The 12,392-nt window shown below is 37.4% G+C and overlaps 1 protein-coding gene across 12 annotated transcripts in view; it reads right to left on the reverse strand.

Moving 5' to 3' along the window:
• foxp1b (forkhead box P1b) overlaps positions 1-12,392 on the reverse strand; it is a 518,322-nt gene that overhangs the window by 488,988 nt on the left and 16,942 nt on the right. The gene's annotated exons all lie outside the window — the stretch shown is intronic.

Here is a 12,392-nt window from a genome sequence, read left to right on the forward strand (position 1 = left end):
AAATGTACCATGGTAAATGGGGGAGGGGTGACACAATGTACAACATTGTAAACTCTTGAGTTTCGCAACACAGCAAAATGTGTTTGCCAAAACATATACTGAACAAAATTAGAATACCATCCAGATCTCCAATTACAAGTAGCTTGTGTTGTCTAATAGCTCACTGGGTTTTTCTACTCTGTACCCAATGGAAATTAAAATAGTTTTTCACTGTATAGCTCCATTGCATCGCTAATGTTATTCATTAAAAATTACAGTTACATTCTGATAAGTCTCAGTTTTGTACATGAAAATGTTCATCTTAAAGTTGAAAAATAAATTTGTTTTGATTCAATTTTATAAATTTTTTCTCATTTTTCCACTCCTCCACTATAGGCTTAGATTCTTGTTATTTTATGATTGTGCAGGCACTGGCATCCCTTCAATTTACAGCAATGGGAAGCCTAAGGTTAGACAGCTGGAGTTAAGTGCAGTGGTAAATGCTGGCGAGGGTGAGTTTTTTTTTAAGAAATTGAAGCAATACAAGTGGCACTGGAAGGGAATAGGGGAATCTGGGTGGTGAGGGATACAGCAAAGTGGTTTAAGACAACCTTATCTGTGATCAAGATAATGGGAGCAGAGAGGCCACAAGATGACGAGGTCGAAGGGGTGGGTGTGAATATGGATAGAAGCGTTTACATGGTGGGAGAAGATAAGGGAGGACAGGAGGGAAATGAGAAGGCAAAGGAGCTGTGATGGGGAATGACATATAAAAAAATGAGCTGTTCAGTGTAGAGGCTGAGGGAGGAAAGAAGCAAGGAAAGTTCAGGGAGAAATTAGAGGTGGGGCTTCACAGCAGGTGGTAGAAAATGGAAATTATGAAGGAGAGGTGAGAGGAACAGAATACAGTGAGGTGAGTAGGAAGAGAGACCAATCTGTGACTTAGTGATCAGGGCCACGCCATTATGGTGGTGGTTTGGGTGGGGCAGACAGTGGAAAGCAGAGAGATGTAACAAGGCTTGAGTCCGGAAAAACTTATGAGCACCTGTAAGCCAAGTTTCAGTTAAAGCCAGGATGCCAATACTATCATCGCAGTTAGGATATGCATAGCAATGGCATTATTTGAGAGTAAATCAATATTCTGGAGAAAAAAGTGGAGAAGGTTGATGACACTGGTGGTGACTCCATGGACAGGGTGTAAATGTGTAGTGGTTGTTGGGGTGACTGGAATGCAAAGAGGTTGGCAAAGTTAGTCCCCAATGACCACATTAAGGGGGAAATTTACCAAAGCAGAAGTATCGAACAGTTGGGGTTATCATTCAATAAGGATACCTTGATGATCATGTCGGCACAGTGGGCAATTTTGCACATGTTCAAAGGGGTTCAAATCTGGGGTAGCAGCTCACGAGTGGGAAAGCAGCAGGTAATGGTGAGCTAGGTTAGAGATTGTGGGAGCAAAGCACCCAAGAGGGGAGAAATGAATGGTCACATGACTGGATGACAGGAAGAGGAGGACAAGGAGATATAAGGATTGAGGTAAGGTTTGGCGCAGTAGTCAAAATATATTTGGAATTGAACAAGCATATCTGTGCATATCCGGTAAACCAAACATGCTTTGTAGAAATATATTATGCTGCTAACAGCTCTCGCATGGTGTTGCTCACAGTGCCTCAAAGGTTACACTGCTTTATTGCAGTAGGAATGTTTATGCCATGTCAGAGATAACATCTGAGCAACTGATTTATAATGACTAAATAAATCAAATTCCACTTTTAATATACACTGTTTGATTTTTATTGGTGGCTTAGGGATCAAATTTTATGGCTCCGTCCATTATTCTGTGAAAGCCATAAATGAGTGGCTTTTATTTCACAAATTTATTCCTTTAACAATTATATTCTAATATATATCCCATAGACTTAGAAGACTTCCCACATCTAGAGGTGAATGAAGCAAAGCACATGCTTATGTCTGTTTTCCATAGCTTGGTTTTTCCTGGAACAGGTCCCTAGCCTGAAGCCAAAGGCTATAGCTTGAGGGACACCACTCTGCATCAAGCATGGCTGACCAGGAAACTCTCCTGCTCTTACTGCCTGCCATATGTGCTGAAAGGATTTGAAGGTTGATAACCAACCTGTTTGGCAACATAATGGATGCACCTTCCATGACCTTCAAGTCCTCTAGTGGGTCTTGAACCCAGAGTATCTGATTCAGAGGCAGGGAAGCTACCCACTGCATTACAATTCCTCCCCACTCATGTAGTTCGTTCCAGATTTAAAATTAAGAATATACAACAAGTTGGTATGCAGGATATATCAAGTTGGAGTTAGAGATCTGGTACTTACCAGTACTGGGTAAGGACAGTTAGCCACACTGGACAGTTTTGCACATTGGCAGCACTAAGGGATAGTCCTGGGCTTTGGCAGTAAAGGCTAGGGACCCTGGAAATTCTTAGCAATGCAGTAGGCCTCCTAGAATTTGGCAGTAAAGGAAGATCCTTTGAACTGGCATCACTATGTGGGGGAACTTAGGAGTTCAGCAGAACAGGAATGGTTCATTGGCCTGTTAGCAGTGTGGTGGAAGGAAGTGCACAAGACCCCAAGCAAAACTGGTGAAGTCCCAAGTCCAGCAGTAATTTTTAACATTCATTTTTTAACATTCATTTTTAAAAAACAAATCAAATAGATTTTGTTAAAGGGTAAGAGCACTCCTTCATTGCATCAGCTGAAAAGTGCATGTTTAACATATTAGGATGGCATACATCTGTCTGATCTTTTGAAGAAGTTCCTCATTTATTTATTTTAAATAGGTTAATGCCTCTATTAAAATAGCAGAGAGAAATGTCATACAAATGCATCAAACGTGTGCACAATAATATTGTCAAGATAGCAGTTTAATGCCTCCAATAGCGGACAGAGGAATGCCATGCAAATGTGTTTAGTTAAAACCACCAACTATAATTTACAGGCTTGCATGACTGCAATGCCACACAAAAAAAATCAGAATGCCTTTCAAGTCAAACCAATCATTGCAAAGTACAATTTGATGCTGTAATTACACAAAGTACACACCAGGAAAATGTGTGATTTTTCACTGTCAGTTTCATTCATACAAAGAAAATAACACCAGTTAATATTACAAAATTAAAAGGATTGTTGCAAATGTTTTAACATAAATAAAACTGGCTTTGTCCAATTAAATTCATAACAAAAATCATTTAATTTCTCAGAACGGTGAAAAACTTCAGCACTCTAACCGTAAGTGGAAAATGACACTATCAGGAAATAAACTGCTGCACATTAAAGCCAAAGTGATCTCATCACAGATGATTTTAAAGGGTTCCATAAAAACTCAACTTGTATAACTGCATCATGTATTCTAGCTCCTGTAGGACTGTGACAGTACAAATGATTTAAGATTGCCATGTCCTTGACTGAGTTGAAAAATGTAAAAGAAAACTGAGTCTGTCAGATTTGACTTAATCAAACCTATGGGATTCTGACTGCTCATAAGAGATTCCATATACTGTCAATGGCTTAGTATATGCTATTAAACAATGAATTTATATAGGTTTGACTTAGGTGACCCCTCTACAACTGGCTTATATTCCAGTCAATGGAACCCTGCTGTTGCTTTTACCTTCTTGCTTGGGGATTACTCCTTTGAACATTCCACAGGTACCATTACTTATCCCTTAAATAACCTGCAAGAAACTGTATGGCATCTTACATTTGTCTATTTGTCTGGTTGTCCAGTTGTGACAGTATTTGTCCGTGTATACTCTTGCAAGGTCATTGCTATGAACCATAATGCATCAAATTCAAAACTGGTCGTGGGGAATAGCAAAACGCAGGATTGTAAATGCAAACCTCAATGATATACATTCTGCACCTTTTGTGTGTTTGAACATAATGTGCAGTATAGCCTCATGAGAATTTTAAAAATATACTGACATCATTCAATGATTTCAAAGGTTTGCGACATTAAGTTTCAAATCCACTCAAGCCTTATGTTCTAGGTTTTTAAGTCCAAATGCCCTACGAATTTCTGCAACAGCCTTTTCAAAATTGCTGCTTTGGAAAACAGTGCGTTAATGGTTTTGGAGAATTATATTCAATTTGTAAAACAGCCTAACCCCAAATGTAAACATTCAATACAATTTTTATTTAGAATAATAAGACCTACTTAGAATGCTTAGATGGATAATATTTGCCAAGGCCTGACCTATTCATATAGGGAGATTTAGCACGTGTGTTTGAGATCTAAACAACAATGTAATACAGGAAATGATTACCAGTTCACATCAATAAATATTTTCTTATACATTATATATGGGATTTGCCTGTTATCTACAGCAAATTATTTTCTAGTAGAACAACATAATGAAATCACATTCTTCTGTGAATATCATTCATCATTACAGAGGCTGGCACAGTGCTTAAAAAAAAGCCTTAGCCACACAAACTCTCCTGATGATGGCAAGCAGGTGTGTTGCTAGCAATTTGAAGTTTGTCTCAATCTTGGTTTCAGATCCCTGGGATTTAAACACATGCACCAATCTTGCAGATGGATCGTTGTGTAACTGCGCACAAATTAATTTCAGCAAGAAAAGGAAGCTTCCTATCCTAAAAGACAAACTAAATATGATGAATAAGCAATAGTCACTGCTTGCTCTATATTGTTGAAATAAAAATGTGCACCATTGTTTTATTACACACACCTTCCTGCACCCATTAATGTAAGAAACACTGAAACAAATAAAAACTTTCAAGAACTTCAAAAAGTACTAAAAGAAACACCAGAGCTCCTTCACTAAGAGAAAAAGCACATTGATGCTTTACCAATAACCTACAACACTAACAGTCTCGCAAAAAAATTGTAAAAGTGGAAAAGTCTCCTGAGACCAGGCAACAAATACTATAATCTTGTAGTCACATGTGCAACATTATGTGTTACTGTGTCATGCAGTTGAAGAAGGTCCCAGGTTCAATCTGAATTGGTCAAAGTCAGCCAGGCTTCAGAACCCCTGGACTAGGGGTGAAAAGTCATCCAGGATTTCCACTCTTGATCACAGTCCAGCAAATCTTACTAGTAAGTTGTGCATGTGGACCCCTGGTAAGAGTAAGGGTATAACTCTTTCGAGTACAAACACGTTTCCATCTGTTCCTATGCTTGGTCTAAATAGCCAAGTGGTTATGGTACTGGGTTTGTAACCCCAAGATCAAGAGTTCAAATCTCACAATGGCAAACTATGAAACAATGTAACTTCATCTGAAAAACAGATTGAAGATTAATTTTAGCTTGGCCTAAATAGCCAAGTGGTTATGGTAGTAACCCCAAGATCAAGAGTTCAAATCTCACAATGGAAAACTATGAAACAATGTAACTTCATCTGAAAAGGAACAGATGGAAACGTGTTTGTAGAGTAAGGGTATAGATTCAACTGTTACAGCCCATGGTCAAATAGCTCACTGATACATGCTATACCAGTTCACACAAGAATGGTCATTTTGGTGAGGCAGAGGCCAGCTGTGAAAATCTGTCATATGTTAGCTTCTTTAGCAAGAGATGGGTGGGGATGTGAACAAGCCATGCAGTAATAACCAATATATAAAATCTGGTGCATAAGTCAAACCTTTAGAACACTCAGTTCTTGCGAACTTGGAAGGAGTGAATTCCACATCAGTATGCTGGATACTAAGAAAAAGTGCAAAATTTCATATTCAAGGCATTAGGTTAGTACTATTGTTCTCATAAGATTGGCTGATATATGTAAGAACAAAAGAGAAGCATAAAGATAAATCCCAAGAAAAGGATGAGATAAAAAGTGATGTATGCAGTGAGATAGAGAATCAGGTGGGAAAAGAGAAAATATATAAATGGGAGGAAAAAGACTAAGATACAAAGAGACTAACATACAAAGAAAAAAGACATACAATGAAGTAAGAAGAGAACAAACAGATATATGGAGTAGGAGAAGGGTAGAACCTATACTAGTAAGCGTTAGTGCAGTTCCAGCTGTTTAAGAATAAATATTAAAAATTGAGCTTGGTTATTTTGAAGGGAACTAAAAATGGCATTCATGAAGACCTCATTTCACAACTCTAGCCTGGATTACTGAATACACAATTGGGTTATCAGTCACACAACATATACAATGTGATAAATAAAATTGTCATTCATACCACAATCAATAATAATGTGGATTATAAATGACATGGCAGTGTGTATGCATGACATCTCACTAGATCTGTGGATTTATGATAGTGGACTAAGCTCTCTATAATAACAGTCTTAAAAGGTGTTAATTTCACAGCTTCTATTAACTCAGCTCATCCTACTAACTTGATTTGAAGCTTTGAGAAGCATTGGCAGGCTTTCCAAAACTGTGCCCTTTTAGCTACAAAAACACATTTCTGCAGTTGCTACATTGTAGGCTCAGATCACTTTACATGAACATGTGGACAGCAAATTTGAAGCCTATTAAACCTAATTTTTCAGTTCTACTGTAAAAGCTGAATGCTATAGTAGTAACTTGGATTTTTAAAAATATTTAATCCAAAAAAAATGTTGTGTTGTTTTTAGGCCCTTTTCCATGACACAAGTGGTATTACTCAATAAAAACAGATGCTTGTGAAGTTTCACAATCTAACTTACTTCAGAAATAACCACTGAAATATAATTTTGGAGTTCCTTTTTAAATTTTAACGGTTACAGGACCATCACAAGTTTCCAGCTTCCATGCCAAACATTAATGTGCTCAAACAGCAGTAAATTTCAAGTATTAAATCTGGTGACAGGCAAATCTATCTGCCAATTTTTTTGCAATAAAGATTTTTTTTCAAAGGTTTCACTCAGATGCTTAATATTTATGTAAGATCTCTCCCATGAAAATCACACCTTCAAAATGGTTCAAAACAATGCCTTTAGGTGTACAGATCATAATGCACCACACAGACTGCAGCAGTTCAAGAAGGCAGCTCACACCACTTTCAATCAGGGATGGGCAATTAATGCTGACCATACCAGCAATACATTCATCCCACAAATGGAGTTAAAAATACACTTGGGTGGCTATTAATGTCATAAATCATTGTTCATTCAAGGAGGTATTCAGAACCAGTCTTTCCTTAACATAGGTTTATTCACAAAGCACAGACTCACTCCCTTTACCTTTCCCCCCACAGGTGGAAACCAGTCCTTATATATGCTTAAGAATAATGCTCTAACCTTTCTCCAATTAGTGACAGCTGCTCTCACTTTCAACTAGAGCATGCATCTCACTGTGACAGGATTGTAACATTAACAATTAATACATATTCAATTGTATACAGTACAGGATTTTCTGCTCTGCAAGCAGGACATTCTTGATTTTATTTTAATACTTGTTCTTTGAATGTGGGTGATACTAGCAAGTCAACATTTACTGTCCAACTTCTGGTTGTCCTGAAAGCGTTAAGAGTCAATCATCTGATGTGGCACTGGAGTCACATATAAGGCAAACGTTCCCTGGAAGGTTCCCTTCCCTGAAGGACCCGTGTACCAATTGGGTTTTTACAACAAAAACAGTACCTTTCATAGTCATTTTCTGGTGCAAGGTGACAAATTCACAAATTTATTCAATTCAATTTCACAGTTTTCCATGGTGGCTTTTGGGCTTACAATCTCTAACACCAATACCATAGCCTTTAGGTTACGTTACCCTTCAATAAATAACTCAAGTTCCAGGGTCAGCTATTTTCTCTTTAAAATTCTGTGTGACAAACACAAAAGCTCCCTCAAAAAAATGGTTTAAAAAAACTAATAAATTGCTCAAAGAGGAATTTAATAAACTCTTCAAAGAGCCCAAAATCCTACAGTTCTTTGAGGAAAGGCTTCATTTGCAGAAAGACATGGGGAAACCTATGGTCTTTCTTTCCCTTTAAGATTCCCAACATATAAACATACAAAATAGGAGCAGAAGTAGACCATTCAGCCCCTCGAGCCTGCTCTGCCATCCAATAAGATCATGGCTGATCTGTTTTTGTGTTTCGAGTTCTACATTCCCATCTACCCCTGATAACCTTTGTTTCCCTTGCCTAAAAGAATTTATCTACCTGTGCCTTAAAAATATTCAGTGACTCCACTTCCACTGCCTTTTGAGGCAGAGAGTTCCAAAGTTGCACAACTCGGAGAGAAAAAAAATTCTTCTCATCTCTGTCCTATAAGGGCGACCCCAAATTTTAAAACAGTACCACCCAGTTCTGGACTCACCCACAAGTGGAAACATCCTTTCCACGTCCACCTTGTCAAGATCATTCAGGAACAGGAAAAGGCAGATTTACATATCTTTACTGATTTCACCATAAAACAACATTTCAGTATGCATATACCATTGGGTGCCTGAACATAAGCTTATGCTTCTGCCAAGAAACAGGAAGCCTTTTGAATATTTTTCAGTTGTCTCCTTGATGTTTTCTTGATTAAATGTGACATACTTGATCAGGAAGATCCCAAGTTTGATCCTTCCCCTGTGCTGAGTTAGTTGATCTCAGAGAGACATTGAAGATATTAAAACTGGCATGGGCGTCCCCAAACTAAAGGAGAAGGCAGTAGGTGAAAACAAGCATGCATTCTTCAACCTACCCAGGGATACCTGATGGAAAGTGGACATTAAATGAGGATACGTTACAGCTAGTGGCACTGATTTAAAGTGACGAATCAAATTCAGCTTTTTATGCATTAAATTCCAGGATATTGACCAATGTTTTGGGATCACATTCCGAAATTACATCTGTTTATAATTAGGCATGCTGGTTTATGGTGACCAAATAAGTCAAATTCTATTTTTATTGCAAGGGATTCCAAAAATGAGAGTCTGGGATTTTTGCCAGTGTTCTAGGGTTTGAATTTCATGATTACATCCATTTTTCTGTTAAAACTTCAAAACTGTGGCCTTGGTTACAGTTCATCTGTGATTGCTTCCATAGCTGAACAGCCACTTGACAATCACTAGGTAAACTCATTAAGAACAGCCCTTTGAAAAAGGTATCAGAGTAGCCATGAACCTGAGTCACATTATGATTTGCTTTCAGGAGAAGTGGACGATGCATACTATGCAGGTATGATCGCAATGGCTTGGCTGTAAATATACCAACCAGCAAGCTAGACCCAGAAAGATCCCCTATTTAACCTGACTCCAACCCAGTAACTTTGGCTTCACTGTCTATACATTTTGAAGGTTAAAGTTAGCCAGGGCTCCTTGCTCTCAATTAGCGTCTCCCACGCTGAAAATACCCACATTGATAGAATGACTATTAAACTTGCCTATATGAGATTCACAATCCAATGCATGTCATGGTTTATGCTCCTACATGAATGACAGCGTTGGTCAAGAACCAGAAATCTGCTGGTGCCATGGAAGCAAAATTGCACATTAGTTACTACTCCCAGGTGAGGAAGGGAGAATTAAGGAATTCTTGAGCCTTTTCCAGTAAAGCGACAAAAGTACGCAGATATTTATTTTAATTAATACTATTCTAAAGTATTTCACTTAATATTGCAATAACTTGATTATTTGCAAACAATATTCTTCCGATTATTGAAACAGTTAACCAAATATTTAGAATTTGTCTTCAAACATTATAAACATCCTACCAGTTAAAATGGCTATTCAGAGCTATGCACAAGAATGCCATAGCTTCACAATGTATTAATAGTTATTAAATTTTGCAGCTACATGTTTCTCGGTTACTCTGGCTAATTCTCAAAACCCAGAATAAATGAGTCTTTTCTCCCTGATTGCAAAAAAAAATCCTGAGTCTTCAGTAAAAGAAAAGCAAAAGGAGTGTGCTATATCCTTAAATACCCATAAATTCAGCCTTTGCATTGAATTTCTCCTCCCCACATAAACAACAAGGCTTTCCAAATGTTTTGATCCAGCAAGAGCCTCTTCCCACTAAGGTCTGTGCCAAAATAATACTTGTTAAAAATTACTTAAGAGATATGTTTGCAAAATTGACTTGATTTTTTTAATTAAACAAACAGAATATGAATGTGCAGAGAGGGAGCATTCAAATTGTTAACAGAAACTAATCAGATTGTAGTAGTTTCAGGTATGTCCTATTTTTGGCTTAATGGAATGTAATCATTTGCAGTTTCAAAGGCTCCTGACAAACGTCTATCTTTCTAATATAATTTAGTATTCATGGGAGTCACCCACAACTGACAGTACAAATGTGTTTCATTACAGCAGCATGGGTGCAGACTAAACAACTTAATTTATGAAAAGTGCTTGCATCGTTCAAAATGCAAAATCCAAGACAATAATATTTATAAAAGTACACATACTGGACCTTCAATTCTAAAATATGCTGCTACGCCAGTTATCACCAGATTTTTAAAATTGTCATGGCAGCTTTATCCAGCTTCCGAGGCGCACACAGAAGAGGTAGAAAGTTGAACAGATCCAGAATGAAACAAACCACAGAAAGTTCATGTTATGAGGTTTATTCACAGTACAAAAGAAAACAAAGTCAAAAGAAAATACAGGAAATCGATTAACATACTTTGACTTCAACATTTTCAGTTTATCTGAACGTTCTTTACACACTAGTGGTGCAATGCACTATAAAAAATTAAATAATTTCATTTTTGCATTTTTCAGGTTGAACAATAAAATGCTGGTGACTTTTATCTCCTGCATGATAATGCTGAACAAAACACACCAAGCACCGTCAGGCACACTTCTAATGTATTACTAAAATTAAACACCTTATCTATTCCATTGTTTCCAATCCTACAAGTACAGCAGGGACAAGTCCTTCATAATTTACCTGACACTTAAATCTTACTTAAAATCACAATTCATTTCTTACATGTTTATAATAGTTTACACATTAAACTGTTAGAAAGAATGAGTTTAGTTGATAGTAAGAAACATTTAATAGATCGGTCAATACAAATGTCATTCAAATTTCCTCAGTGTGATACTGAATTTTACAACAAATCTTTTTGTGTCCCAATTTTTCCACTTTCTTAATTTGCAAATGATAGAATTGCTGCTATAGTTGATCAGCAAAAGATGTGCACCTCATTCAAACACTGAAAAACTGTTCCTGATATTGCAGTCTTCAGAAGTTCCACATGACCTTCAAAGTTAACCAATGGCAAACTAGGAAGATTCTATTATATGAACAATGGGCTGAAACATAGTAATACAAAAAACCTTGCATTTATATAGCACCTTTCATGACCACAGGACATCCCAAAGTGCTTTACAGCCAATTATGTACAAAAAAAGTTTGTTCCAAAGTATCATATGTATTGATCTCAAGTAATCTGGCTTTACATTATAAAATAACCAATAATAAGTGAAAAGAAATTCTGAAAGATGAACATGCCTAAAAGCAAGAAAGAGATCTGCTTGAAGTGATGTGAATAATAATGCTAATCAGATCATTGTACCCCTCAAATATGTGATATTAGGCACACATAGGACCATCAGATCAAATGTAACACATTCAGAATTCCCTACAAAATTGAATTTAAGTTTTAAATGCTTTGTTAAACTTTCAAAATGAAAACGTGTGTTCAGTAATAATTGAGCATGATGCAATAAGTTCCTGCAAAAATCTGTTAAATGTGGAAAATGACAAAGCAAGCTGGACCACTTGATCTCAGACCTCATTCCCCTTTCTTAAAAATCATTTCCACATTGTAGTTTCCATCAGACTGTTGCAGCAGATGTTGGCTGTTAAACTCCACAGACGACACAGTTCACAACTTCACTGAGACGGCTGCTAGCCACATCTGTAGCTGATGAGACTGGGAGCACAGGAGTGTGGCAGACAGCCTGTCCAAAGCATTGTATTCCACTCTGCCCTACAAAAAAAAATCACTTTCTGCAACCTTCTACTTGTTAACCTCTCTGTCTATGTCGTTTAGAAGCAGCCTATCAATGTAACTTCCTCAATACAACTTGAGCTGTGTGTATGCATGGGACAGAAAATGAGAGCATCCAGGAAGCAATGTGTTCGCACAGAGGAAGCAAGCTGTGGCAACATTTCACAAACCACAACACCTCTACTAACTCCTTATTAACTGGGCTGCATTCCAAATTCGTTTACGGCCCCTAGAGAAAGCAGCTTCTTGTGTTTATTAAAATGACAAAACAGAACAGATTTACATATGCAAAACACAGAAGCAACAGGCATTCCCCTCAATTGACCTACAGCATGTAGGCGCTGTTGTAGCAGCATAGTTATTCCCTCACAGATTCTGTACCAACTCAGAGGCGTAAGAATACCATCTGGGTACCGTTTATTTAAATCTGGCAGCTTTCCTGCAGCAGGCTGGAATGGAAATGCAGGGAAATAAACGGCATCATTTACTTAACATTCACTTACTATTGTTGCTGTAAAACACTAAAAACA

Source organism: Carcharodon carcharias, chromosome 7, assembly GCF_017639515.1.
Source record: "Carcharodon carcharias isolate sCarCar2 chromosome 7, sCarCar2.pri, whole genome shotgun sequence".
NCBI classification, from domain to species: domain Eukaryota; kingdom Metazoa; phylum Chordata; class Chondrichthyes; order Lamniformes; family Lamnidae; genus Carcharodon; species Carcharodon carcharias.